Source organism: Chiloscyllium plagiosum, chromosome 37 (assembly GCF_004010195.1).
Source record: "Chiloscyllium plagiosum isolate BGI_BamShark_2017 chromosome 37, ASM401019v2, whole genome shotgun sequence".
NCBI classification, from domain to species: Eukaryota; Metazoa; Chordata; class Chondrichthyes; order Orectolobiformes; family Hemiscylliidae; genus Chiloscyllium; species Chiloscyllium plagiosum.
This window is the reverse complement of record NC_057746.1, coordinates 12,308,077-12,317,074: the sequence shown is the minus strand read 5'-3', so window position 1 is coordinate 12,317,074 and position 8,998 is coordinate 12,308,077.

The following is an 8,998-nucleotide window of genomic DNA, read 5'->3' as shown; positions in this document are numbered from 1 at the left end:
AGGGGACCTCAGACCCGTGGCATGTGCCTCTTGCTTGATGTGGGAGCTTAGGAACGTGTCTGACGTTCCTGACTCTTACACTTACCAGAAGTATGTCCAGCTGGAGCTCTTGTTTGACCACATGACAGCTTGGAGCTGCGGATGGACTCACCGTGGAGCATCCACAATGCTGAGGAGGTCGTGGACTGGTCACACCGGAGGTTAGGATTACTGAGGGAGACAGTGAATGGGTGACCAAAAGACAGAAAAAGAGGAGGAAGGCAGTGCAGCTTGTACCCTGCGGTCATCTCCCTCCAAAACAGCTATACCATTTTTGCGACTGTTGGGGGAGATGGCTCTTCAGGGGAGGGCGGCAGTTGTCAAGATCCTGGCACCGTGGCGGGCACTGCTGTTCAGAAGGGTGAAAAAGGCTCGTAGGGCCATAGTCATAGGGGATTCTATTGTGAGGGGAGTAGATAGGCGGTTCTGTGGCCAAAAACGGGACTCCCAGATGGTATGTTGCCTCCCAGATGCTCGTGTCAGGGATATCACTGATCGGCTACAGAGCATTCTCAAAGGTGAGGTGAATAGCCAGTTGTCTTGATGCATATAGGCACCAACGATGTAAGTAGAAAGCGAGATGAGGTCCTGAAAGAAGAATTCAGGGAGCTAGAAGAGAAGTTAAAGTGGAGTACTTTAACTTCAAGGTAGTGATCTCGGGATTACTACCAGTGCCACGTGCTAGCCAGTATAGAAATGAAAAAAATAAGCAGGATGAACACGTGGGTTGAGAGATGGTGTAGGAAGGAGGGGTTCAGATTTGTTGGATATTGGGACCGGTTCTGGGGAAGGTGGGACTATTACAAAAGGGACTGTCTACATCTGAACCAGACTGGAACCAATGTCCTTGGGGGAGTTTTTGCTCCTGCTGTTGGGGGGGGCGTTAAACTAATGTGGCAGGGGGCTGGGACCAGAAGAGAAAACAAGTAGGCAGTGAGGTGGAGACTGGAGACTGTAAGAATTATGAAAATAGCATTAATAAAGGGAAGAATAGGCAGAGAGCAGGTGAGCGCAAAAGAACTGATGGCCTGAAATGCATCTACTTTATTGCAAGGAGTATAGTGTGTAAGGCAGATGAACTTAGGGCTTGGATTGGTGCCTGGGAGTAGGACATTACTGCCATCACAGAAACTTGTTTGAATGATGATTGGCAACTAAATGTTCCAGGTTATAGACACTTCAGACAGGACAGGGAGGGAAGTAAAAGAAGGGGTGGAGTTGCATTGCTGGTCAGGGACGATATCACGGCTGTGCTAAAGGAGGACACTATGGTGGTCTTGGGTAGTGAGGCATTATCGGTGGAGCTGAGAAATAAGAAGGGTGCAGTTACATTGTTGGGGCTGTATTATAGACCTCCCAACAGTGAGCATGAGGTAGAACAACAAATAGGTAAACAGATTATGAATAGATGTACAGGCAATAGGGTAGTGGTGATGGGAGATTTTAATTTTCCCAAAATTGACTGGGATACATTTAGCGTCAGAGGTTCGGATGGAGTAGAATTTGTAAGAAGTGTCCAGGAGAGTTTTCTAGATCAGTATGTCAATAGTTCTATGAGGGAAGGGGCCATATTGGACCTGGTACTGGGGAACAAGCTAGGACAAGTGGTAGAAGTTGCGGTGGGGGATTCCTTTGGGAACAGTGACCACAATTCTGTAAGTTTTAGAATACTCATCGATAAAGAAGAGAGTCGTCCTCAGGGAAGAGTATTAAACTGGGCCAAAGCCAATTATAACAAAATTAGGCAGGAGCTGGGAAATGTGGATTGGACACAGGTATTGGAAGAGAAGTCCACATTTGAGATGTGGGAGGCTTTCAAAGACAGGTTAACGGTAGTGCAGGATAGGCTTGTCCTGTTGAAAGCAAAGGACAGGAAGGGCAAGATTTGTGAACCGTGGATGACAGGAGAAATTGTACGACTAGACAAGAGGAAAAGGGAAGCGTACATAAGGTCTAGGCAGCTAACAACACAACGGTCCCTGGAGAAATATTGGAAGAGTAGGACAAGTCTTAAACAAGGAATCAAGTGGGCGAAAAGGGGTCATGAAATAGCTTTAGCAAGCAGAATTAAGGAAAATCCCAAAGCATTTTATTCTTATATAAGAGGCAAGCAGGTAACTAGAAATGATTGGTCCACTAAAAGATAATGAAGGAAAGCTGTGCACCGAACATGAGAGAATGGGTGAGATTCTGAATAATTATTTTGCATCAGTGTTCACTGAGGACAAGAACATGATGAATGTTGAGATTAGAGATAGAAGTTTGATTAGTCTGGATCATGTGGCATAAGTAGAGAAGAGGGTATTAAGGAGGGAAATCCCCAGGACCAGATGGGATCTATCCCAGGATGCTGAGGGAGGTGAGAGAGGAAATAGCTGGGGCCCTGACAGATATCTTTGTGGCATCCTTAAACACCGGTGAGGTGCTGGAGGACTGGAGGGTAGCTTATGTACAAGAAGGGTAGTAGGGATATTCCAGGTAACTACAGACCAGTGAGCCTGACATCGGTGGTGGAGAAGTTGCTGGAGAGGGTACTGAGGGATAGGATCTATTTATATTTAGAAAAGGATGAACTTCTTTTCATGATTTTGTAAACCGTAATAGGCAACATGGTTTTGTGCGGGGGAGATCATGCCTTACCAACTTAATAGAATTCTTCGAGGAAGTGACCAAGTGGATAGATGAAGGAAGGGCGGTTGCTGTCATACACATGGACTTTAGTAAAGTGCTTGATAAGGTTCCCCATGGTAGACTAATGGAGGAAGTGAAGTCACATGGTGTGCAGGGTGTTCTAGCTAGGTGGATATAGAACTAGTTGAGCAACAGGAAACAGAGAGTAGGAGTTGAAGGGAGTTTCTTGAAATGGAGAAAGGTGACCAGTTCTGTTCCACAGGGGTCAGTACTGGGCCACTGTTGTTTGTGATACACGTAAATGATCTAGAAGAGGCACTGTTGGTATGATCAGCAAGTTTGCAGATGACACAAAGATTGGTGGAGTAGCAGAAAGCATAAGGGACTGTCAGAGAATACAGGATAATATAGATAGACTGGAGAGTTAGATGGAAAGGATGGTTTTCAATCCAGACAAATGTGAGGTGATGCATTTAGGAAAGACTAATTCTACAGTGAATTATACAATGAATTGAAGAGCCTTGGGAAAAGTTGATGGGCAGAGAGATCTGGGAGTGCAGGTCCATTGTACCCTGAAGTTTGATGCAAGAAGGCATATAGTATGCTTGCCTTCATTGGATGGGGTATTGCGTATAAGAGGTGGCAAGTCATGTTAAAATTGTACAAGACATTGGTTCAGCCGCATTTAGAATAATGTGTACAGTTCTGGTCGCCACATTACCAAAAGGATGTGGACACTTTGGAGAGGGTGCAGAGAAGGTTTACGAGGATGTTGCTTGGTATGGAAGGTGCTAGCTATGAAGAGACGTTAAGTAGGTTAGGTTTATTTTCATTAGAAAAAAGGAGATTGAGGGAGGGACCTGATTACGGTTTACAAAATCATGAAGGATATAGACAGGGTGGATAGAGACAAGCTTTTTCCCAGGGTGAAGGATTCAATAACCAGAGGTCATGTTTTGAAGGTGAGAGGTGGAAAGTTTAAGGGGGATACATGCGGCAAGTACTTCACACAGAGGGTGGTGGGCGTTTGGAATGCGTTGCCAGCAGACGTGGTAGAGGCAAGCATGATAGATTCATTTAAGATGTGTCTGGACAGATGCATGAGTAGGTGGGGAGCAGAGGGTTACAAATGCTTAGGAATTGATCGACAGATTTAGACAGTACATTAGGATCGGCTCAGGCTTGGAGGGCCGAAGGGCCTGTTCCTGGGCTGTAAATATTTTTTTGCAAAGGGTCAGTTAGACTCAAAACATCAGCTATTTTCACTCCTTACAGATGCTCCCAGACCTGCTGAGAATTTCCAGCATTTTCTCTTTTGGTTTCAGATTCCAGCATCCGCAGTAATTTGCTTTCATCCAGTGTAAATTTTCTTTGTTCTTTGTTCTATGACTTTTAGGGGAGGAAATTGCCATCTTTACCTGGTCTGGTCTCCATGTTTCTCCAGGCCCAAAGCAATGTGGTGGAATCTTAACTGCTCTTTGCACCATTAGGGATGGGCAATAAACACTGGCCTAGACAACAACACCCTCATCCCACAAATAAATAAAAAATGATAAAATTTAACAAATTGGAACAGGAAAGATGGGCCAAAATGCATTCTTCTGTACTGTAACATGACATTGATTACTCCTTGAGGTCCTGTGGAATGTAAATTGTGAAATTTATATGGAATAATTCTGTTCAGAAAGTGTGGAGCTGGAAAAACACAGCCAGTCAGGCAGCATCCGAGGAGGAGGAGAGTCGATGTTTCCATCATAAGCTCTTCCTCAACACCATCAGTCCTTTTCCAGCACCACACTTTTTCACACTGATCTCCAGCATCTGCAGTCCTCACTTTCGCCCAGAATAATTTTGTTTTGGAGCAAGAAAGTGGTTGTTTTTTCTGAGTCTCTGAACTTCCCAGTATTTCTGTAATTGTGGTGATTTCTTAAAAGGACACGTTGCAAAGCTGGGCTGTAGAATAGATGGGTTTTGTGCACTAATAAATGTTCATTAATGTTATGTCTCAAAGTCAAACAAAGTTAAACTTTTTGAAAGAGATTCACTTAACTTCCCACATTTCTAGCTGTTCTGTTTAAGCTGAATTTCTAAGGCAACAAAGGTGATCAACCTTATCCCAAACTGTAATCTCAGCATTTCAAGCAAACTATGTCAGTGATATTGCTCACATACAGGTGGAAACCTGTTCTCTTGTTTTGAAGATATTGTAAAAGGAGTTGAAGCATTTTATATGAAATGGGAAGATGAAGCTGATCAGCTAGGCCATCATTACCATGGAGCTGCAGCAAAAACAGTTAGCTGTCAATCTTAATTCTCAGACCAGGTAGGTAGACTCTGATTGGTCAGGGTGTCACCATGGGGATACAGCAGCGTTTGTTGTCTCCATGATGCCTTTCTCATCAAAGAAGTACAATGTCTGTAAATATTCCTTTTGCTGACATGAACCAGGGTCCTGTGTAATTATATTTGTTGCTTCTAACTCATGCAGAGACACATCCAGCTGTTGATCTTAAATTGGTTTCCAGTTTAACTCTTGGCATAGTTCAGATTATTGAATAAATGATTTCCAAAGCAGATTCACTTCTAATGAAGTTTACAAGCACGGGCTGGTTGAGCACGGGCAGCTTGCCGCCAGCAGAGAATAGTCAAATGGACATGTTTTTTGACACGGTCTGCCAGTTGTCAGGATGTAGGGCCGACATATCCGGCATCCCACCAGCACCAAAACCCATGCAATGTCATTCATTTGTGACTCACCTGTTGGCCTTGTGTGTAAAGGTGGTAACCTGCCTAATGATGGAGATGATAGAATTTGTTCTCATGGTTCGCTGCACCCACCAAGTATGGGTTACCCGAGAGACACAAAATTGCTATCCCTTTTCCGTCCTATCATATCTGTGACAGAGTTTGCACAACCTGAATTGGCTGAATGCTTTGTGAAACTATAATAATCATGTCTAAATGTGTTTTCCATATGCACAGTGAAGGATTCCTTAACATTCACGAAGACTATATCAGAGCTACATTCTGAAAGTGATAGCATGCCCATGTGCTCTTTCAACATCGCCACCTTATTTATCAGTATACAGATCAAATAAGCCATTGAAATCTAGACATATCACTTGTGCCTGATTCAGTGTTCAACAAACATCATCTCTTTTTCCCTTTCTGGTGGCACAGTAGCTTCGTGGTGAGCACTGCTGCCTCACAGGGCCAGAGACCTGGGTTTAATTCCAGCCTTGGGTAACTGGGTGTGGATATTCTCCCCGTGTCTGCATGAGTTTCCTTCCACAATCCAAAGATGTGCAGGTTCGGTGAATTGGTCAGGCTAAATTGCCCATAGTGCTATGGGATGTGTAGATTAGTCTGGGATAAATGTAGAGTAATTGGAGAATGGGTCTGGGTGGCTCAGTCTTTGGAGGGTTAGTGTGGACTTTTTTGGGCTGAAGGGCCTGTTTCCACATTGTAGGGATTCGATGAAATACATGAACTTAGTACCTTGTGTAGTTGACTTCCAATAGCAACGTGTTTGCATAAATAGATGGTGTTACCATGGGATATTCTCAAGGATAAACTCTTCCTAACATCTTTATTGGTAACCATGCAAAACACATCTTTAATGTCATGAAACCTAACCTCTATCTGCTTTCATATATTCAACATGTAGATGACATGTTTGCGAAATTTGAATCTGCATTAAAGAGTTTCTTTATATAATTCGATGATTGCCACCTGATGCTAAAATTTACCACTGAAATGGAGTATCCTTTCCTTGATTTCATTGAGAAATCAGCCAATTGGTTTTAAATTCCGATTACTGAAAGCCTACATTCACTGGTCAGCATACATGTTAGGATTCCTACGGTCCCCCAAGATCAACTTGTGGGGACCTTCATGAATATCACCATCCTCTCACTGTGTGGCCTTAATGCTGAGATAGGGCCTATCAAAACTAGTTCTTGTGATAACAGATTCCCAGATGAAATAATCACTCATTGTACATCATTAAAAACCCATGAAAGGGCCTGTAGCCACCACTTTGACACTGTGCAGTGCCTTATCTCATTCATTATCTGGGAAGGGAAATGTTATAGAATCATAGAGTCATTGAGTCCTGCAGCATAAAGACAGCACCTTCGGCCCATAATGGTCTAGGATGACCAGAAAATATCATCCACATTAACCTAATTTCCTTGCAATTGGCCCATATCCTTCTAAACCTTTGCTCTCCAGGTATTTGTCCAAATACCTTTCAAATGTTGTTAGTGTACCCACCTCAAACACTTCTACTGATCACTTATTCCATATCCGTACTACCCTCTGTGTAAAAGCGTTTCCCCTCAGGTCCCCTTTTATTCTTTCCTCTCAAACCTTAAACTGATGCCGTCTACTCCACGATTCCCCATCCCTGGGATAAAGACTGAGTTAATTTACTTTATCCATGCCTCTCATGATCTTACACACTTCTATAAGATCCCCTCAGTCTCCTGCACTCGAAAGAAAACAGCCCTCATTTGTCCGTCTCCCCATAACTCCATCCCCTGAGTCCTGGCAACATCTTTGTAATTTTCCTTTGCACTCTTTCCAGTTTAATACCATCATTCCTATAGCAAGGTGATCAAAATTGAACACAATATTCCAAGTATGGCCTCACTAACGTCCTGTACAAGTGCAAAATAACTTCCCAACTTCTCTACTCAATGCCCTGACTAATGAAGGCCAGTGTGCCAAAGGCCTTCTTCATTGCCATCTCGAACTGTGACTCCGCTTTCAAAGAATCATGCACCTGAACTTCATGATCCTTCTGTTCCACTACAATCCTTAAGGCCCTACTATTCACCATGAAACTCTGACCTTGATTTGTACTTTGTCAAAATGCAAGACCTCACACTTATCTGTGTTAAACTCCATTTGCCATTTCTTGGCCCACTTCCCCAGCTGATCGAGGTCCTGCTGCAGTTTTTGATAACCATCCTCAATGTCTACGATACTGACTATCTTAGCATCATCTGCAAACTTACTAATCATGCTTTATACATTCTCATCCAAGTCATTGATATAAATAGCAAATGGCAATGGGCGGAACACTGATTCCTGAGGCACTCCACAGGCCTCCAGCCTGACAAGCTTCCTTCCACTATTACCCTCTGCTTCCTATCATCAAGCCAATTGAGTATAAAATTTGACAGATCCCTCTGGATTCCTTGTGATCTAACCTCCAGAGCAGCCTACCATGTGGAACCTTACCAAAGATCTTAGTGAAATCCATACAGACAATGTTGACCACCCTGCTAGCATCAACCTTCCTGGTCACTTTATCAAAGATCTCTAACAGATTTCTAAGGCATATTCTCCTATACATGAAGCCATTCTGACTATTCCTAATCAAACCCTATCTTTCCAAAAGCCTCTCAGGATCTTCTCAAGTACCTTACCTACCACAGATGTTTGGCTTACAGGTCTATAGTTCCAAGGTTTCTCTTTGCAGGCGTTCATGAATAAGGGCAGAACATTCATTACCCCCAGTCTTCCAGGACCTCACCTGTGGCTAACGATAATGGAAACCTATCAGCCAGGGCTCCCGCAATTTCTTCTCTAGCCTCTTGTAGGAAAGTGTTTCAAACATTTGAGTAACAGGGTGAATGTCGCCATCTCACACCAACACCACCCAGTAAATCAATGAGTGGTTTTCTCATTAAAAGAATGCTGCCTCCCCACTGCTGGCTACCACCAATGGGAGGTGTGAATAAGGTATTAGTTGAGCATTAATCTTCCAAGGATCCCAATTTCTGGTGGGCAGGAAGAGTGTCCACAGACCGCCCACATTGAAATTTATCTCATGGAGGTGGGAAGTTGTCAGGGACTTCACCTGCTAATCTCCTGCATCATGAATACTCACTGTCCCACAGACTATATACTTCTGTCCCCAAATCCAAACAAATCCAATGACAAATCAAAGGAATCGTCTTTATTCAGAGAGTGGTCAGGACTTTCCTTCATTGAGGGCACTGAAGTCACTGTAATAGGGGAGGTTAAGGACAATCAGTGGTTGCAGGAGAGTGGATGTAGATTGATACATATCTGATGTGATATGTCATTCTTACCTTTGTACATTGTTCACGTTGCTGTTTGAAACTGGTCATTGATACAACAGATTGTTTGCTGGGATGCACCTGCCCCTTCGCCTTCTTTGCTCGCTTCTCTATTATTTGGGGCGGCACGGTGGCACAGTGGTTAGCACTGCTGCCTCGCAGCGCCAGAGACCCGGGTTCAATTCCCGACTCAGGCGACTGACTGTGTGGAGTTTGCACGTTCTCCCCGTGTCTGC